Source organism: Diabrotica virgifera, chromosome 8, assembly GCF_917563875.1.
Source record: "Diabrotica virgifera virgifera chromosome 8, PGI_DIABVI_V3a".
Classification (NCBI taxonomy): domain Eukaryota; kingdom Metazoa; phylum Arthropoda; class Insecta; order Coleoptera; family Chrysomelidae; genus Diabrotica; species Diabrotica virgifera.
The window spans coordinates 70,578,608-70,598,330 of record NC_065450.1 but is presented as its reverse complement, the minus strand read 5'-3'; the positions used below and the strand labels follow the sequence as shown (position 1 = coordinate 70,598,330).

The following is a 19,723-nucleotide window of genomic DNA, read 5'->3' as shown; positions in this document are numbered from 1 at the left end:
GAGATTATTCACAAATATATGATTGATTTTTTCGTATAGGTTTCACTTAAGGGTAATTGCCCTTTTTTTAATTACAGGGTGTTACATTTTAAAAAACCCCTTTTTATACCATCTGAACCGTTTATGCTAGAGTAAAAAGACTTTCAGCGATTACCCATGTACTGGTGTTATTTATAAATTTGTATAATGCACCCCCATTTTTTCCCCGGAACCACCCAAAAAAGAAGAAGAATTAATAAATAAAGTGATTTTCTTGGAATTCTTCACACACAATGCCCTTCATTAATATGCTTCATATATCATTTTGTGCAAGTTATTATTACCCATGCATGGACACTAAACGCGATTTCCTAGTGCAACCCTTGTAGCCAAAAACAATAAATAAAATGGGGGGTTAAATTTTTTTTTTGTTTTTTGCTTTTTGATCCATATGGGCGTATGCTTCATCAATAGTGCTTTTCAAAAATATATATAATTATTGCAACATCCCTGCGCAAACCACCCCTATCCTTGAAAATATACTGCAGAAACTACCCCTATACCTTATCCAGCATGTTTTTACGATTTTCTCATTACCTATTCATTTTTTTTAAACAAAACTTATACAAGGTTAAAGATCACTATTTACTCTAAAAATTAGGTCCTATTCATTTTTTTCGTTTAAGCAACCGTTACGGCACAGTGGCGCCGTAAACCTCATATATGCTTTGACGGGCTCCAGTTTTTGTTTATTTTTTCGTCATCTGTTTGTTTTATTGATAAAGTACTTATGTAAAATAAAACAACACAGTGTAACCTACAAATCATGACCTATGCACATTTTACATTCTTTGCTCCCCAAAGCTACAGTGGTGGCCCAAAATAAATTTTTTCATATTTTCGCCACCTACACGCATTTTATTGCGTTAATGCTACCTTAATAGCACAATATTCACCCCTAAGTGGTCGCTAAGCAGTGGCGGATCCAGGGAGGGGTGATGGGGGCGATCACCCCCACCCCTCTCAAACCAAGTGATATTATATTTGAAGATTATAAAAATATTAATTTATTTTTATAGAAATACTTATATAATATTAATATTATTTTTATAAGAATGACTTTTTATGCTTTAGCGACAGTGGCGGATCCAGCATCGTTAAGAGGGGGGTGCCAATTGGTTAAATTTCTATAAAAATAAATGAATATTTTTATAATCTTTGAATATAATATGACTTGGTTTGAGAGGGGGGGAGGTGTTCACCCCCATCACCCCTCCCTGGATCCGCCACTGCGTAGCGACCACCTAAGGGTAAATATTGTGCTGTTAAGGGAGCATTAATGCAATAAAATGCATGTAGGTGGCGAAAATATGCAAAAATTTATTTTGGGCCACCACTGTGGCTTTGGGGAGCAAAGAATGTAAAATGTGCATAAGTCATAATTTGTAGGTTACACTGTGTTGTTTTATTTTGCATAAGTACTTTATCAATAGAACAAACAGATGACGAAAAAAAACAAAAACTGGAGCCAGCCAAAGCATATATGAGGTTTACGGCGCCACTGTGCCGTAACCGTTGCTTATACGAAAAAATGAATAAAACATAATTTTTAGAGTAAATAGTGGTCTTTAACCTTGTATAAGTTTTGTTTAAAAATAATACATAGGTAATGAGAAAATCGTAAAAACATGCTCGCCAAGGGATAGGGGTAGTTTCTGCAGTACATTTTCAAGGATAGGGGTGGTTTTCGCAGAGATGTTGCAATAACCATATATATTTTTGAAAAGCACTATTGATGAAGCATATGACCATATGGATCAAAAAGCAAAAAACAAAAAAAAATTTTCAACCCCCCACTTTATTTATTTTTTTTGCTTAAGGGGTTGCACTAGGAAATTGCTTTTGGTGTCCATGCATGGGTAATAATAACGTCCACAAAATGATGTATGAAGCATATTAATAAAGGGCATTGTGTGTGAAGGATTCCAAGAAAATCAATTTATTTATTAATTCTTCTTTTTTCTGGGGTGGTTCCGGGGAAAAAATGGGGGTGCATTATACAAATTTGTAAATAGCACCAGTACATGGGTAATCGCTGAAAGTCTTTTTACTCTAGCATAAACGGTTCAGATGGTATAAAAAGAGGTTTTTTAAAATGTAACACCCTGTAATTAAAAAAAGGGCAATTATCCTTAAGTAAAACCTATACCAAAAAATCAGTCAATTATTTGTGAATAATTGCCGCAGGATTTCTTCTTAATTTTCGTTACAGTTAGGGAAAACTATATTTTTTTTAAAAACATCTTTTTTAAAAACTTGTCAACTTTAGGGCGCCACCCCCGCTAAACTGTGGATGATAGAGAGATGGTGTTGGAAATAAATCGTAGAAAATATAGTCCTCTTCATATTTCTATAAAAGAAATTTTTTGTAAAAGTTACAGGAAGGGCTACGTTCCGCAAAAACCACAAATTACCCCCTTCAAAGGGGTGAAAAGGGAGGTTCCGGGGCGAAATTTTTTCAGAAAAAGTTAGTCTTATAATAAGCACCCCTTGATATACCAGAAAAAAAATAAAACCGGACTTGTGTCCATTTTGCAAGGTTCAACCTTTGTTTCCTACACTATAGTTACATTAAAAATACCACACTGAATTTGTCCGTGAATAAGTATGTAACTAGAGTTCCATTGTTATAGTCGGCATTACGGTGGAAAAGTAAGCAGTGAACAACAACGTTCTTAGCCTAACTTTGGTATTGCTAAATAAATAGTACAGTAGTGCAGTAATAGTAAAACTTTTCATGACTTGAACTTGGCTTTTAAGAAACCCAAACAAGACACTTGTTACAAGTGTGATTTGTTGCAAATGAAATTAAATGTAGCAGATGACGATGCCAAAGTTCTAGTGACTAAGGAGAGGGATGCTCATCACATACTTGTGGAACAGGCATACATGGCAAAAAAAAGTGACAAATCTGTGTCAAAAACTAATAACTTAAATAAAACTTATGCTTTTGATCTTCAACAATGTTTGCCCACTCCTTATCTAACAACCAATAAAGCATTTTATTCCAGACAGTTGTGGACATTCAACCTCACAGTACATGATTTAGCTACTGATGAAGCGAAATGTTATATGTGGGATGAATCTGTATCCGGTAGAGGAGGAAATCAAATTGCTTCTTGCATTTACCGACACATTTGTAGTTTGCCGTCCGATATTGAAAAAGTTACTTTTCACTCGGACACATGCGGAGGACAAAATAAAAATAGCCACGTAGCTTTTATGTTTACTTACGTCATGAAGCAGTGTCCGAATTTGGAGGAAATTAACCATAAATTCTTAGTTAGTGGTCATACACACATGGAGTGTGATTCTGATCATGCCGTAATTGAAAGAGCAAAGAAAAAAACAGCTACGACAATCAATCACCCAAATGATTGGTATCAACTCGTGAGATCATGCAAAAGAAAAAACCCATTTGACGTAGTGGTTATGAAGAGAGAACATGTTTTTGATTTCAGTAGTCTAGGTAAAGGTAAAGGACCTTTCGTGCTTAAAAAAACTAATGAGGTTGGCGATAGATTCCTTTGGCAGCCAACGCAGTGGTTACAATATACACAACAACTCGGAACTCTGAAATATAAACACTCTCTAAACAGCGATGAAGGATTTCAAATAGTAAATATACGAAGAAGAGGAAAACAATCTACTCCCGCAGTCCTGCCATGTGTCAATGAAGGAGTTGTACCAATCAGTAAGGAAAAAAAGAATGACCTCTTTAAACTCTTGCCGCTGATAGATGATGTGTTTCACAATTTTTACGTAAACTTGGTTACAAACGATTTGACATCTGTAGATCCAGACCTAACAGAAATTGATCCAGACGCAGACGTAGAGTAGGATTCTTCATATGTTTGTAGCGTTTAATAAACATTTAAATTGTTTAATTACTTTATTTTTTCGTTGCAAAACCTCTAACCATGCTCGTGAATAACAAGACATCTCATTGTATTTTGTATCAAGTGTGCATACATAAGTAGGTAAGTCATGAAACTACCCTTAAAATAATTTATATCTTAACAAACGTTTAATATTATTTTAAGTTACCGTATTTTTATTGTTTTAACCGTGTAACAACAGCATTTAAGGAAAAACCTGATTTTGGAGACATGTTTAAACACTAATATGCCCATACTGGAAAGTTTACTTTTTTGTACTTATCCACTTATTCCCGCCAGCTACAGATATCAATACATGTATGTACCTACAAACTGAAGCAAGAATATTGAAAATCGGAGTACAAATAATAAAGTTATAGGTTGTCAAACTTAATAAAAATTTTTAGTGGCGGACTTTTGTGCCGGTGAGTGTATAATATGTAACATGCAATCTGGTAGATTATTGTTTCTTTGTATCTACTCCTTGCATTGTGTAACCTATAAGTATACAGGGTTAAGACAAAGTATAGAACCAAGTAAATATCTTTGAAACGAAAATACCGATATTCATGAAACTTTGCGTATATTTAATGCTATATTTTTTTACTACTTTATTTCCGGTTTCACTGGAATGCCCTGATGGACGACAATTTACTGGGGGCAAAACTGAGTCAAATCTACACCAAAAGAAGAACTTAATTATTATAAACTAGTGCATTAATTTTTCCAGTTTACTTTAAAAATCAGATATAACACAGATAAACAGTTATCGAAAAATCTCCTAATTTACTGTCAGGCTTAACAAACCAGTATTTTCCTATTTACTAAGGTAGAATATTAATCACCATGCTATTTATTGATATATTTCCGTTCTATTAACAAACTGACAAATTCTGTAATGCGTACAACTTAATCAAAAGCTTTCTTATAAAGAATATCTTATTCCACAGATCACCCGAATTTTAAAATAGGTCTTATAAAAGAAAACATATTTTAAATAACGACTAAATAAACTCAACATAAATTACTTTTAATGCTTACTAAATTAATAAAGTTATTGCATGTTATGCAGTTCTAAAAAATTTGTTTACGTTTATGCAATTGGGAAAACGCCAACCTACAAAATGTAGGAAAACGAGAAAACATCCAAGCCCCATTGTTTTCAAAAGCAAATATTTGGAAGCCGTATAATAAGAGAGCCGAAGTCAACATTAATGATACTTTAGAATTTAGAAGGAATATATTATATTGAAGTAAAAAACTGTCCGATATGGAAAATCAAAACAGAAGAGGTGTTGAAAATTTCCAATATTAATAGAGACAACTAATAGTAGGGGAGGAAAGTATGCTAAATTTGTAGTTACTCGAGCGTTATATGGACCTATTGGGTTGTGAAGATTAGGTCCTAAAACCAGAAAAGTTAAGTTTTTCATTTTAGTGGAGACTTTCCATTTTTTAATTTAATTTTCTATTTCCAACAATCATTTTTTATATATTATAACGCCATCTATCTATAATTCGAAAAAATGTCTAGAATAAAAGTTACTTATTTTTACGCAAGGAATCCAAATCTGCAATAAAAAATGGGGGCTCCTATTTAAGATTGTAAGTAACCCCCACCCCACCTCCGTGGGGGTCGTGTTTGGTGTCATTCGATAGATTTTTCAAAAATATTGAATACGTGTATTTTTCAATTTTTCGATCTGATGTTCATTTCGCCAAATATCGCGGAGTTTATATTTCCGTTATTACCCCGTATTACCCCTCTCCGTGGGGAGTCGTGGTACTATTCGATAGATTTTTGAAAAATATTGAAAAGGTATTTTTTAGTTTTTCGATCTAACGCTCATTTCGCGAAATATTCGTTTTTTTTGTAAAACTTTGTGACTCGCCCATTTCCTTACGCCCCGCTCAAATCGTCAGATTTTTTAAATATACACTATTTTGCATGCACTTAACTTACCATATCTTAATCTAACAATTTCAATTTTTTCTAAGGATAGATTTTTTTTCGGACCCCCCTTAATGAACTCCCGTGTATTAACAGCCAATATAATATATGGTAGAGGTACATTTTCAGGGTTCAAGGTTTCTCCCCATGTGATAATCTGATGCGCTCGAGTAACTGCAAAAATCCCCGCTTGGGCTCCCCTACCAAAACAATAATTTGTTTATTTTTCGAAGATTTGTGTTTTGAGAACGATTGTTAAACTGCAAGTCGACAAGTCAAAACATTTATAATTGCATTTATGATTAATAGGCAACTTGCATGTATTAACTTTTAAAAAAATCGAAAGTTAGTCATACCCGTTAATAATGTAATTTTATTTTTTTAATGATGTATAGACTAGATAATAATTTATTGATGAATATTAATTATTATACAAGTAATTATCAACAGATATGATTATTTTTTTAAGTACAGCTTGTTTTAAATGCAGTTCCACAATAGTTATTTATGAAACAGTTCGTGAAGTATGCTTTTTGCGAACGCACGCGATGTTTAGAGTTCATCGCGTAAGTTCGCATCGCGTAAGTTCGCAAAAAGTACTTCACGCACGGTTTCATACAATATTTTATCTGCGATAAACAAATAAAAAACCTAGTAACTCTTCGTCACTGGAATTCATTTCTATTCTACAATTTTTAGAATTTTGACATTTAAAAATCCTAACTACTTTCAAACCACAAAACTGTCAAAAATTTTGTTGTAAGTCATTGCTCATATTGTCATCACCATGACAACGCGAAAGTTAAGGATATTTGATTATATGAAAGTGTGCCAAAAATCCCATTGAAAGCTTGACCGGTCTTGGATCAATAAACAAATTGGCAGTTTGAAAGAAAAATTTTAACACCCCGTATCTCGGAAACGAAGCATTTGCGAACATATGTCTATCAAGCAAACTGTCACTATTTTTCATGTAGAATTGCCCCTTAAAGTTTGTCTAACTTATTTAGAAACACCCTATATACAGTGGAACCCCGTTAACTCGGATTAATCGGGACCGCGGCCGATCCGGGTTATCGAAAATCCGGGTTAGCCGGAGAAAATGGTAAAAATTAATAAAATATGGTATGCTTACAGATAAACTTCGTTATAATTGTCACACAGACACTGGTAAACCACGTTCGCATTCCATACAAAACCACACATACAAAGCGTCGTCAAGAGTCTCATTCTTAGCTTTATTAGCTTTGCACCGATTGTCCAAACTGTCTTTTGTTATCATTTTGAAAAAAAATTCTTCGATTTTAGTTATATTTTTCTTCCAATCCGATACTGTAGATGTACCGACACCATATAATGCTGCAAGATTCACCTTTATCAATTCCACTTAATGCTTCTAGTTTCTTTTCCATTGTCACTACAACATTTTTACGTTTTGTTGCCCTTATAACACAAAATCTGAATAGATTTACGAACGATTACAGCACGGAAGCGAACAATACGACTTTACTATACACAATACCGTCTCTGATGTTATGTTATTTAATAACAGTGATGACTAAGACCATTGTTAAAAAAACGAATTTTAATAGTCTTTTCTAAACAATGCTAAGACAGTTTCAAATAAATAAAGGATACTACAGGTGCCTGTTGTTTTCGATAATACGACAATGAATGTGGTGTGCCATGAGTCATTTTTACTATGGTATATGTAGTTCAAATTACACAAATACCCATTATCTCTCAAATATTATATTACATAGAGTTGGAATAATCTCGTGAACCTTGAAAATGCGTATGTATAACCGAAATAAAATGAAGCCAAAAACATCCGACTATTTTATTTGCTGCGAATTGCGCGACAGGGTCCCATCTGCACCCTGATATTTTCAGTAATGTCGGATTCAATCGTTTCGTTCGTATATTGACGTCACCAAATGAATGAATTAGGTTCACGAGATTTTGTAACAGCAATATATTTTTATTGTTGAAATGTTTTTTCTGATAAAAATCGGTCCGGGTTAGCCGGAGTTCCGGGTTACCGGGGGCCGACTTATCGGGGTTCCACTGTATTCCAAAACGTAGCGAAAAGTTTAATGGCGAAAAAGTAAATCCCATTTAAAATACATTGTTACTTCACGCACACTTTAAACCCTTCACGCACTGCTATCTATAATGACAGTTTTCACAAACTAAAAACTTATACATAATATGACATATAGTAGATAAAATATTTTATCGCGTAGTCAGTAGAAACATTTATTTAGTGACATGTAGCGTTGGCTGTCTTCTGGTCGTGGATCTCTCTCTGATCTGCCTCTTGTTTGGATTCCATCAAACCATGTTTTTCATTTTGCTCGTTTTTTATACATAACTTACAAGCTTTCACGCTGACAGACAACCCCCAGCAATCGCTCACATGCAAACATACATAAACAATTAAAAAACAGCTTATGTTTCAATTCGGTCCAGAGGTGATGCACCATCCCTATACGTACGTTTCTGTGTCTCCAGACGTCTTTAGTGGAGCTACATGAACACCTTTGAATCGAAACGAAACCAAACTGCGTGTTACCAGAAAGTGGTCCCACGAGAATTGTCAGATTTATTCTTTAGATCTGGGACTTCCCACTCCTCTTTAATAGATTTCGCTCCCGAGCGTCCGATACGCAGAACTATTTTCATAGTTCTGGTTAAATAGGCGGCTTGGTTTCGTTTCGATTCAATACAAGCGGTTCTATACAAAAAAGGAAGACAACAACCAGAGGAACAGCTGACGGTACAGAACACCCCCATCGAGTGGAAAAACGAAGCTAAATACCTAGGAGTCATCATGGACAAAGGATTAACCTTCCAAAAACATGTAGAAGCCACAGTCCATAAGGCCAACATAGCGAAAGCAACACTAAGAGGACTTACAGGCAGAAAAAGCAAACTAAGACTAAAAACAAGGTTAAGATTGATAAACAGAGTTATACTACCGGTATTAACATACGCATCTCTCGCATGGGGACAAGCATGTAACACCCACAAAACGAAGATTCAAGCGGTCCACAACAGCAGCTTGAGAGAAGCCGCCAGAGTCCCAAGATACGTAGCAGAAAGATTCCTGTTCAGAGAACTCCAACAGGTGAGAGTCACCGAAATCATGACAGACAAGGCAAGGGTCAAATTCGCGGAACTGGAGCACCACCCAAGTCACATACTGCGAGAGATGCTAAGGTATGATGAGTTCCACCGATGGAAGCACAGAAGACCGAAACAGCAAATAGTGGAATAAAGTGAACAAAAGTGAAAAGTGATAGTAGTTAGTTCGTAGCTCAAAAACAAGTGCCGAAGATAGCGTTACACACGAAGATCCAACACCACGATCACCTTCAAGGTAAGACAATTATAGAAAATTATAGAAGGGCGCAGGCCCCCAAAAAAATATATATAAAAAATAAAAAGGCGTAAGCCCCCAAAAAAATATAATAAAAACAAAAAAAAATCACATAAAAACTCGAGCAACAAGTCATTGGGCAGAGCCCAATAGGGCTCAGCACGATGACTTGGGCCCAAGCAAGCAATTTTAGTACCGCGGTTAAGTAAGTAAGACGATAAAGGCATACAGCGCATCACGCTGAGCCTAAGATTTTTGCATTCGATTAGGGTACCACATGGAATCTTATTACCCAGGATTCCATTGTGAAGAGCATTTGGCTACGATAGTTGTGCCCTCATCGCGCATCAGCGTGCTATGGGGGGGAAAGGGATGGCCTGGGGCATTGGAGCGAGGTGGGGTGATCCCTGTTTACACTCGGGTCAAAACACCTCGCCCCAATGAATTGTTACACCCGAATGTACTCTTTCGAGAGGGTGGACATTCCCACAGGTCGGGTTGAATCAAATTGCTTGCTTGCTTTTCGATTCAAAGGTGTTCTCATGTAGCTCCACTGAGGACTACTACTATCATTGTTTGATTTGCGTGTATAGATATAATGCTATGTAGAAATGCGTTCAATGATTGTCCCCGTTTAGGATTTAGTCCTCTTCAGGGTTCCGCTGAGGACGTGTGGAGAGGCAGAAATGTACGTATGGGGATGATGCATCACCTCTGGACCGAATTGAAACATAAACTGTTTTTTATTTTTTCATTTTACTCATATTTTGAGTACAAGTACAGGAATCAACTTTCGTTGGATTTTTTCCTAGACGAATAGACGGAATGAGACTGCATATTTTAGAGTCCCTTTCGGTACGAGCCTAATTTTCGAAACACTGGGCGCGGATTTTGTAGTCCAAAAGCCACTAAAGCATTTAAATTGTTTCCGCGAATCTTACGCGGTCTACCCGAAACTGGTCTATGTCTCATATCTACGCCATTTTTTATCCTCTTTATAGTCTCATACACTGCACTTTTTCCGAGTTCAGTCAATTGCACTAATTTTTTAACGTTTCGGACACCCTTTCTATACAAATATTCCACCACTTTTCTTTTTTCTACTTGCGACATTATTTCACAAATTTTAAGTCTGTTTTCAAACAATATTTGACAGATGGTGTTGTCATGCGGTTTTGTACATAACCTACTATCGGCACAACCTACTTGATGCATTACTTTTGTCTTAAAATGTTACAAAAAGGAAATCTATTAAAATTAGGAAAAATATAAAATTCCGGTACTTTCTAGATGGACTATAGTATAGTATTAAAGGTCGTGTAAGTAAGATGTCAGACATACTAAACGAGAATGAGTTAATTTTATATCTTTTGATGGAAGATCACAATGATTTTTTGATTTTACATTATAAAAAAATAAAGTCGACTAGAGCTCTATTTAAAAATAGACAATTTAAAGGAAAATATTCAATACTCATTAAAAATCAGCTAATAGCCAATGAAGTTGTGAAAAACTCATTTGGAAACAGCAAAAGTACGTGCTGTCGCTTTTCGGTCGGCGACACTACTGGTTCTGGTGCAGTACTGCGGTCTGCGGTGGCGACGTTCTGCGACAGTCGGCGACAGTGCCGCTCTACTGGACATACAGCTCATAAGAAACCATATGAACCAGTAGGCCTGTCGCTGCGGTTTGCAGTTTTCGGTTTGCGGTCTTGTTCGGAATCGTACCTTAAAGGTAAGAACAGAACAAGTGGGTCGAGGTGGAGGTGTAGGTCGCGGTGGATGCCACTAGTTAAGTCGCGGTCGATGTCGACCAAGGGCGGATCCAGGTAGGGGGCCATGGCCCCCTCCAAGAATTTAGAATAATATAAATTTAAATATTTGCAGTTCAAATGTTTTTAATTTCAAACACATATATATGTACAAAACAGAGGATAAATACGTTTTCTGGACTAGACTTGAAAAAAAGAAGTAACGGGAATTCGAGAATGACTTTTGGGTTTTTTATAAATCAAAATGTTGATAATTTTACAGAGTGCCAATTGTTAGAACGATCTTGACAACCATCAAAATCGTATAAATTTCCATATTCTATACACACAAAGAATAAAAAAGAAGTGAAGCGTTACTTGGGTCACTAGCACTTAGAACAAAGGAGTTGGTTGGTATTTTCGCACAGTCAAAAGGAATTGTTTTACAAATATTGCGTTTCATTTTTCTAATGAAAAATATGGTCACAATAACGGGATGACAGCCCAAAGCCTTGTCACGAAACCTTTAACATCTTTCGCCAAACTCATGAGCACAGACGGAGTCATATAAACCCATGAATAATCATCATACCACAAGGAGTGCGTTCAGGTTGAGCTGGATTTTCTAAAAACTTATCGCAACACTCAAAAGTCAGTCATTAACAAGATAGACTTTCAGAGGTCTAAAGAAAAACAAAAAATAATAAAGACTACGACCAATAGCAGTGTCTATGGTGTTCTTAGGTCGACAAAATATTCCTCTAAGAGACCATCGTGATGATGGCCTTATGCTTCTGGACGAAGATGCTGGACCTAGGAATGAGGGGAATTGCTGTGTTACTAAGGCAAAACCCGATATGTCAAAAATTATCGATTTTTCGTTTTTAATACCAATATGTACACATTGAGCGATGACAAAACCCTATATTGCTAAGTGCATCCATGTAACCAGTAGATAATAAAATTGTTTCCGATATGTCCACTATTACAACAACACCGCGAACTTTTAAACTCATCTGCTGCAAAATCACGTTTTTTGACATATCGGGTTTTGCCTTAGCACCACAGTGTTAAGGTTTAAAATCGCATCAGGAGATAAGACTATTAAATAACACCTATCCACAGCATCTTCCTGAGCAACATGCATTAGTAGCAGCAGTAAAAATCAATTAATAACATGTGATGAAGAAATAATTGAACAAATAATATTTGACGAAACGACTGACGTATCCCACGTGGAATAGCTTTCTCTAAATTTGGGATACATACATAATAACAACATTCGTGAAGACTTTGTCAAATTCATTGACGCTTATGAGAACCTAACAATAATTAGTGAAAATCAAGAAAGAGGGAAAGAACAAGGCCTGGCAGGAGAAGCATTGGAAAAAATAGTATTAAACTTGTTGAAAGAACTGCACTTGGATCCGAAGAAATGTGTAGGAATCGGTACTAAGGCAGGAATGGTGAGTTTTAAGGCACTTCTCAAAGTGTGTGAAAAGTGACTTAAAACTCACCATTGTAACCCTAATTTTTAAAAATTACCCCCCTTACTGCTGGTACTCCTCACCAAAAAAAGTTTATGGCCCCTCCCGAAAATCAGTCCTGGATTCGACCTTGATGTCCACAGCACATAGCAAGGAGGTCACCTGCGCTGTCAGTCGAGCTAGAATCACTATCAAGTGAAGTAGTTTAATGAAATTTGAATGACAAAAAGACTTTGAGCTTTTGCGATGTTGTGTCAGTCAAGTGATGATAGTGATGAAATGTCAGCTGTAAATAATCAGATCCTCCTTCATATTTCAAAAATTTACTGAATTTAATTACATTAGAAATTCAAAAATAAACTGAATACAAAAAAGGGATTATATGAAAAGTATCAACTCAGTACAAACACAGGGAAGCATCCTTGTAGGCTGCACATTAGACATCCATGTAAAACAAACTATTTTTATTTTAAAAAGCATCGATGTAAACCTCATGAATGGCATGGCGCTAAACCTCCACCGCGACTTACCTGCTCTGTTCTCTTCCATTCACTACAATGTGTTTGTTTTACATGGATGTCCACATCGGCCGCGACCTCCACCTCCACCGCGACCCACTTGTTCTGTTCTTACCATAAGTAAGTTGTTGTGTATTAGCGCATAAAGACGCTCTTCAAATATATCGATTATGAGTTTCTCAGTAAGAAATGGACCAAAATACGTAAGCGCCATATGTTGTGGAAACAATAAAAGTGAAAATACTATTTTTCTCGAACTGGTAAACTTCCGTTAAAATTCCACAATTGCTGTTGAAAATTTTGCTTTCCGGTTACACGAAAACTAGTTGCGGACACACTTGTTGAGTGTATCTGTTTATTTGAATTAAAATAAAAAATTTCTCTTAAACAGTCCATGCATCCAACAAATACGTATTTGCTCCTATCGAACAAGGCTCGAGAACACCTCCTTGTAGCTTACCTGCGAAACAATAACTGAATTTACTGGCATGTGCAAATATTGTATTGATACCTGTTACACTCCATCATATACGTGAGAACCTTCAAATTACAGTCAATTACTGGCAAGTGCCGACATAAAGGAGGTTTCACAGGTTATCGCACAATATCCCCAGCAGCTTTTGAATAATTTTCTACGCCGGAGTCCTACCCAACTCATCGAATCCCAACTCCCATACACCCAAAACGCATACGTACCAATTCGTATACGACCCTATTCATATACATGAGTACGTTCTTCTTCTTTACGTGCCATCTCCGCGACGGAGGTTGGCAATCATCATGGCTATTCTGATCTTAGATGCTGCTGCTCTGAATAGTTCGATTGGTGTGCATCAGTACCATTCCCTCAAGTTACGCAACCATGCGATTTTTCTCCTTCCTACACTTCTTTTGAACTGTTTTTTTTTTAATTACCACTTACCAGTTACCTCGTATAGCGTATTCAATGCATTATTCGTGTCCAGCGGCCTCACGGGTGGCGCTGTGTCCCGATGCATATTCTGCTTGTTCTGGAAAATAAAAGAGGTGGTGTCAGTTCTAAAGGAGAGATGAGGATTGCAAGGATGAACATACGTATTGTCTGTATCTCAAATCGTTCAAACTGGTCTCTTTTTTTCATATAGAGCCATGAGAAACATGTTTCCTGCTGTGGCAATCTCATATTGATGCACATTAGAGTCTTTGAAAGCCTCAACGGTTGGTTGTAAGTCTGTATTCTTCTTCAGGACTTTAAGAAATTTCTGTTTTCCTTATTTATTTTTTTGATTTTTATTTAGCGTATGGCTTAAGTACATCACAAAATATATACATTTAGATGCAGATTATACAATGCATCACAAACAGATGTCCAGTTTTTTTATATATTTGATTGACCCTTCGGTTGCCACTACAAAGTCTATAGGGTCGCCTGTGTATGCTCTACGTGGGCAGTCCTGAACAATGTGACAGACCGTCTGTCTTGCAGCGCCGCAGTCACAAGAAGGCGAGAGAAGTTTACCCCATCTGTAGAGGGAGTCGGCGCATCTTCCACAGTTTGTTCGAATTCGATTAAGGGATGCCCAAATCTTACGGGGACGTTCAAATTCTCCAGGTTTTTCTATGATGTCCGGTAGACTATGGTAACGCGGATCTGTCTTACTTTCCCAATATTCTCTCCATCGTGTATTTAAGTCAAAGTTGGATTGCTGCAGCGCTTGAGCAGATTGTAGAGGGGTTAACCTGGATCGGAGACGGTTTCCAAAAATATCGGGGATGTCGTTGTGGACTAGAAGCTGGCGACTGTCCATTATTTTGTTATATTCTTTAACCAATGCATGTTCGCGGCGTAGATTGGGTGGTGATATATTACTAAGGGTAGGTAGCCACATTGTAGGGGTGGGCTTAATTGTGCCTGTTATCATACGCATAGCACGGTTTAGTTGAGTGTCGACCAGGTGGGTATGCCTGCTATTTAGCCACCCTGGTGCACAGTATTCTGCCACCGGATATATCAGGCCAAGAGCAGAGGATCTTAAAGTTGATGTAGTGCCCCATGTAGTGCCGCAGAGTTTCTGTATTATATTGTTGCGTGTTTTTAATTTTGCTGCTGTTTTCGTCAGGTGTTCTCTGAATGTGAGCGTTCTGTCTAGAGTAACCCCAAGGTATTTCGGGTATTTATTGTGTTTCAACAGCTTGTTATTAAAATACACTAGCAATTCTCTTTGTGCCAGCTTGTTGTTTAGTCCTGTCGCCAGGGGGGATACAACGGCCTCCTTAATTCAGATGGACTTACCCAAGTTTTTTATATATTTTGCCCAGTAGAACACGAATTTTTTGGGTAACAGTTGATCCGGATGTCGATAAGATTGTTATAAACAAAGAACTTGAGGAATTACATAACAGCGATTTTTCGCAAAACAAAACATTTGTTTGTATTTTTTGGGTAATTCTCAGCAAAAAATCGTCTTACAAGTTTTTTCGTAGGATGCATAGTTTTCGAGATAAACGCCGTTGAACTTTCAAAAAATCGAAAAAGTGCAATTTTTTAACCCGAATAACTTTTCAAGTCAATAATAAGTTCAAGTCAAATTCTATCGGTTTTGATTATTTGCATTGCTAAAAATTAAGTTTTTATTTGTTAAACAAAGCCATAAACACATAGTGTTTCCCGTGTCCAATGCATGCGTTTTAATGTACGTAATCTACGTAGAAATTGTCTGTATGCGCGCCTACTCGTTCGATTTCAAATGAGAAATGCATTGAAAACATCATACAATCACTATGTGTTTATAGCTTTATTTAACAATAAAAAAAATTTATTTTTAGCAATGAAAGTAATCAAAACCGATAGAATTTGACTTGACTTTTCAATCAAAAGTTATTCGGGTTCAAAAATTGCAATTTTTCGATTTTTTGAAAGTTCAACCGCGTTTATGTCGAAAACTATGCATCCTACGAAAAAACTTGTAAAAACATTTTTTGCTTAGAATAACCCAAAAAATACAAAAAATGTTTTGTTTTGCGAAAAATCGCTGTTATGTGATTCCTCAAGTTCTTTGTTTATAACAATCTTATCGACATCCAGATCGACTGTTACCCAAAAAAATTCGTATTCTGCGGGTCAAAATACATAAAAAAACTTGGGTAAGTCCATCTGAATTAAGGAGGTCGTTGTACCCCCACTGGCGACAGGACTAGTTGAGATGAAAAGCTGATACTTCAGTTTTTGTAGTACTTGGTTGTAGTCTCCGTTTCTTAAGGTATTCGCTGAGGATGGATAAGTCATTCGTGAGAGTGATTTCTGTAGTTTATAAAACGTCGTCTACACTCTCGACGAAGTTGATCGAAGTTAAGCAAGTACGAGAGTGTAGACAGCCACTTCTTGCAACTTTGCCTCGCTTCGTTCTACTTCCGTTCTCTGTCGGTGTCGCGCGTCCGAGTCAAAGAGATCAAAATCGGTAGCGCACCGCTTGAATGTGTTCCTCGCGAAGTAGAACGAGTGTGTAATGAGATACTTCGGACTTCGGTCAACTTTGGCGAAGTAACTTCGCCGAGAGTGTGGTGCGCGCTTAAAGATTGGTGGCTTGTAGCAAGGGTCCAGTCGTCAGCATATCCAAACTTCCGAGATTCGGTTTCAGGAATGTCATCAATATAGAGGCTGAGAAGTAAAGGGGTAATCAAGTTTCCCCTGATTAAACATTGCAGAAGTATCTAGTATCACAAACATTGACCGCATATAGGAATAATATATGTCCATTAGGATTTTCTCAGCAGCCAGATGAGGCTTGTAGAAATTTTGCGAAACCTTCCTTTTCCTGGTTTCAGAAACAAATACATTTTTTGTATTAGGGCTACACAGGCAAATCAAAATAACCAGAACGTCGATATCTTCCCCCGCCAGTGTCACATGTTCATTTGACGGTGCCATATCAAGAGCTGTTGTGATAATTAGGGTATTAGCATCCTCCACAGCTTGCTTTGAATCAATTTTTGCATCATGAAGTTTCTCCATATATATATCAAACGACTCTTGTTCGGAGGGTTTGCAAGAAAACTATCCTGCGAGACATTGGGCATCATAATTTCTGTGAATGATATCGCAGCAGATTGTACTCTTTTTGCTCTTCTCACTCATTCTATGTTCTTGATCTTGATACATAACTGCAGCAAATTTCTGCATATGTCTGACCGTGTCGCCATTTGACCCGGGCCCTGATTCTAATTCAAATTTCGACTCAAAACAGGTCGCAATCAATATGGCGACGTTGAATGCGACTATGCGATCCTTGTGGATTTCAGTTGAACTAACTAAAGGACGTCACTAAATTTCGATAGGTCGCAATTAATTTCGACTCCTCAAAAGTGGTTGAAATTATAATTTCGAGTCGAAATTATTGTGACACGGACATGAATGAATGGCCGAAAGCGAGCCAATTAGGTTAGCGAATTTAGTTTAGGAGATGTGTTTTGTTTGTTTCTTGCAAGGAAAACTAAAGCAAAAGGTATTAATATGGCTGGGTTTTATGGAAATTTACTGGTTTTGGAGGAATTAGATAGAATAGTATTAAATTAGAAATATAATAATTGAGAATTTACACGTAAATTCTCAATTATTATAAATATACGTAAATTATCAACACAATGAAAGATGTAAGGTAGTAATCTGGGAAAATTAGTATAAAACAAGGAAAATTATGTACCAGCTATTTTATTGCTGGGCATACTGGAATTAAATCTTAAGATTTAATATATGTATTAGTAATATAGCTTTGCGAAGTCCTCAGAAAGTGTGCTATTTGGTTTATAAACAAATTAGCGCTCCTAATTTTTTTTCAATTATTGCTCTGTAACTCAGAAGATTTTAACGTTAAACCAAAAACACTCACATAAAAATTCACTGTAATTTAATTCTGCACATAGATGTTTTTTTCCGATTTCCTTCGGCGGAAATTTTCCTCGAAAAATTCGGGTTTTCCAAACAAAATCTTTAATTTTCAACTAAAATTTTAGGGAAGTAATTATTTATCAATAATTAAATAACTTGGTGACAAATCATTTTTGTTATGAGTGTCTTGAAGATATGAACATTTGTATGTACAAAGAGGACCCGAATAAAAAGGTAATGGTTCAAAGATTGAAATCCTGTTGTTTATAACTCTGTCGCAAATGCCGGTAAAATTTGACTGGTTATAGGTACCTGGAACCACTCCTCGCAGTACGTTAACTCCTCCTCCTCCTTTTCAACAGCGTTAACTTAATTTAATTTAATCTAATATTTTCTGAGGGGTACTATTTGTTATAAACCAAAAAATTGTTTCTTTATAACATTCCTGAGACCGCTCAAATAGTCCAATCTCAATTCTGTAAAGTACGTTGAATAGGTACACTGCTTTTTTATATGAAAATCATAGTTATTCTGGTGCATCATAATCTTTCTGGTTATTATTTCGACCGAAATTTTTTAATTAACATTTTAATTATTGCTAAACTATTGGTTATATTGTCGCCGGCCTCCTCATTGTATAATCTACTATAAAAAATCTTTCATGTCATCAATTTATTTAATTATTCATAAATAATTACTTCCCTAAAATTTTAATTAAGAATTGCAGATTTTTTTGGGAAAACTCGGATTTTCCGAGTAAAATTTTTGTTGAAGGAAATGGGAAAAAACATAATTTTGTGCAGAACTAAATTACGGTGAATTTTTATTTGAGTGTTTTTGGTTTAAAGGAAAAATCTTGGGAGTTACAGAGCACTAATTAAAAAAAAGAAGATTTAGGAGTGCTAATTTGTTTATAAATAAAATAACACACTTTCTGCGGACTTGTCATACCCAATATTACTAATATATTATTACATACATAACTAACAAGATTCAATTTTAGCAATAAAATAGCTGGTATACTTTTCCCAAAAATGGCACTTTTTCGATAATTTTCCCAGACTATCAACAAATGTTGCGGTGGTTGCGTAACCAATAAATCCAATAAACTGGAGGGCCAACCCGAATTTTGAGCAGTGTCAAAATGATAACGTTAATATCCCCAGTTGTAACTAATATCGAAATGAATAAGAATTGCTATAAATTGCGACCTCGAAATGAATTAGAATCAGGCCCCAGGTGTAACAAAAAATCCTCGTCGAGGACATCAGTCGGTGTAAAAGCCTTGTACAAGCTGGATTTTGTTCCTTTCTCGTCCCATGCTCATCAAAACGAGCAAGAGTCATTCGTTAAAAAAGTGTGATTGGATTGACAATTACAGCCCCCTGTTTTATATTTGAATAGAGCTGTTCATGATCGCAAGAGGCAGCACTCTTTTCTTACGCTTCCTACGCAAATTCAACACCATAGTTTCTCACTCCTACGAACACTGAAGAATTCTAGGGTGATAAAACGCTCACATTCGGCACATGGCATTGTAGTTTTCAAACTGTGCATGTCCTGGAGGTAAAGATGGCTGCATATGGCAAACAGAGTATGACTACTAGTTGTTTTACGCGGTGATGTGCGCCACGCCGTCCGTAGCACTTTCAATAAAAAAACCTCATATAAATAATTCAGTAAAAAGCTTTGTCTTTTTTCCAAACTTAATGTTGACTCGTTTCCCTAATAACTCTTCCTTCTTCTTTTTTAATAGACGAATAAGTTTTTAACATTTCTCCCGCCTAAAAAGTGGGCTTTGCAGAGACCGCTGAAAATTGCCAATTTTCAACTCGCAATTCAGACCGAACGGCT

At 36.4% G+C, this 19,723-nt stretch overlaps 1 protein-coding gene across 7 annotated transcripts in view; it reads left to right on the top strand.

Annotated features, from left to right (window-relative positions):
* LOC114340913 (protein retinal degeneration B) overlaps window positions 1-19,723 on the top strand; it is a 181,227-nt gene that overhangs the window by 28,236 nt on the left and 133,268 nt on the right. The window lies entirely within an intron of this gene.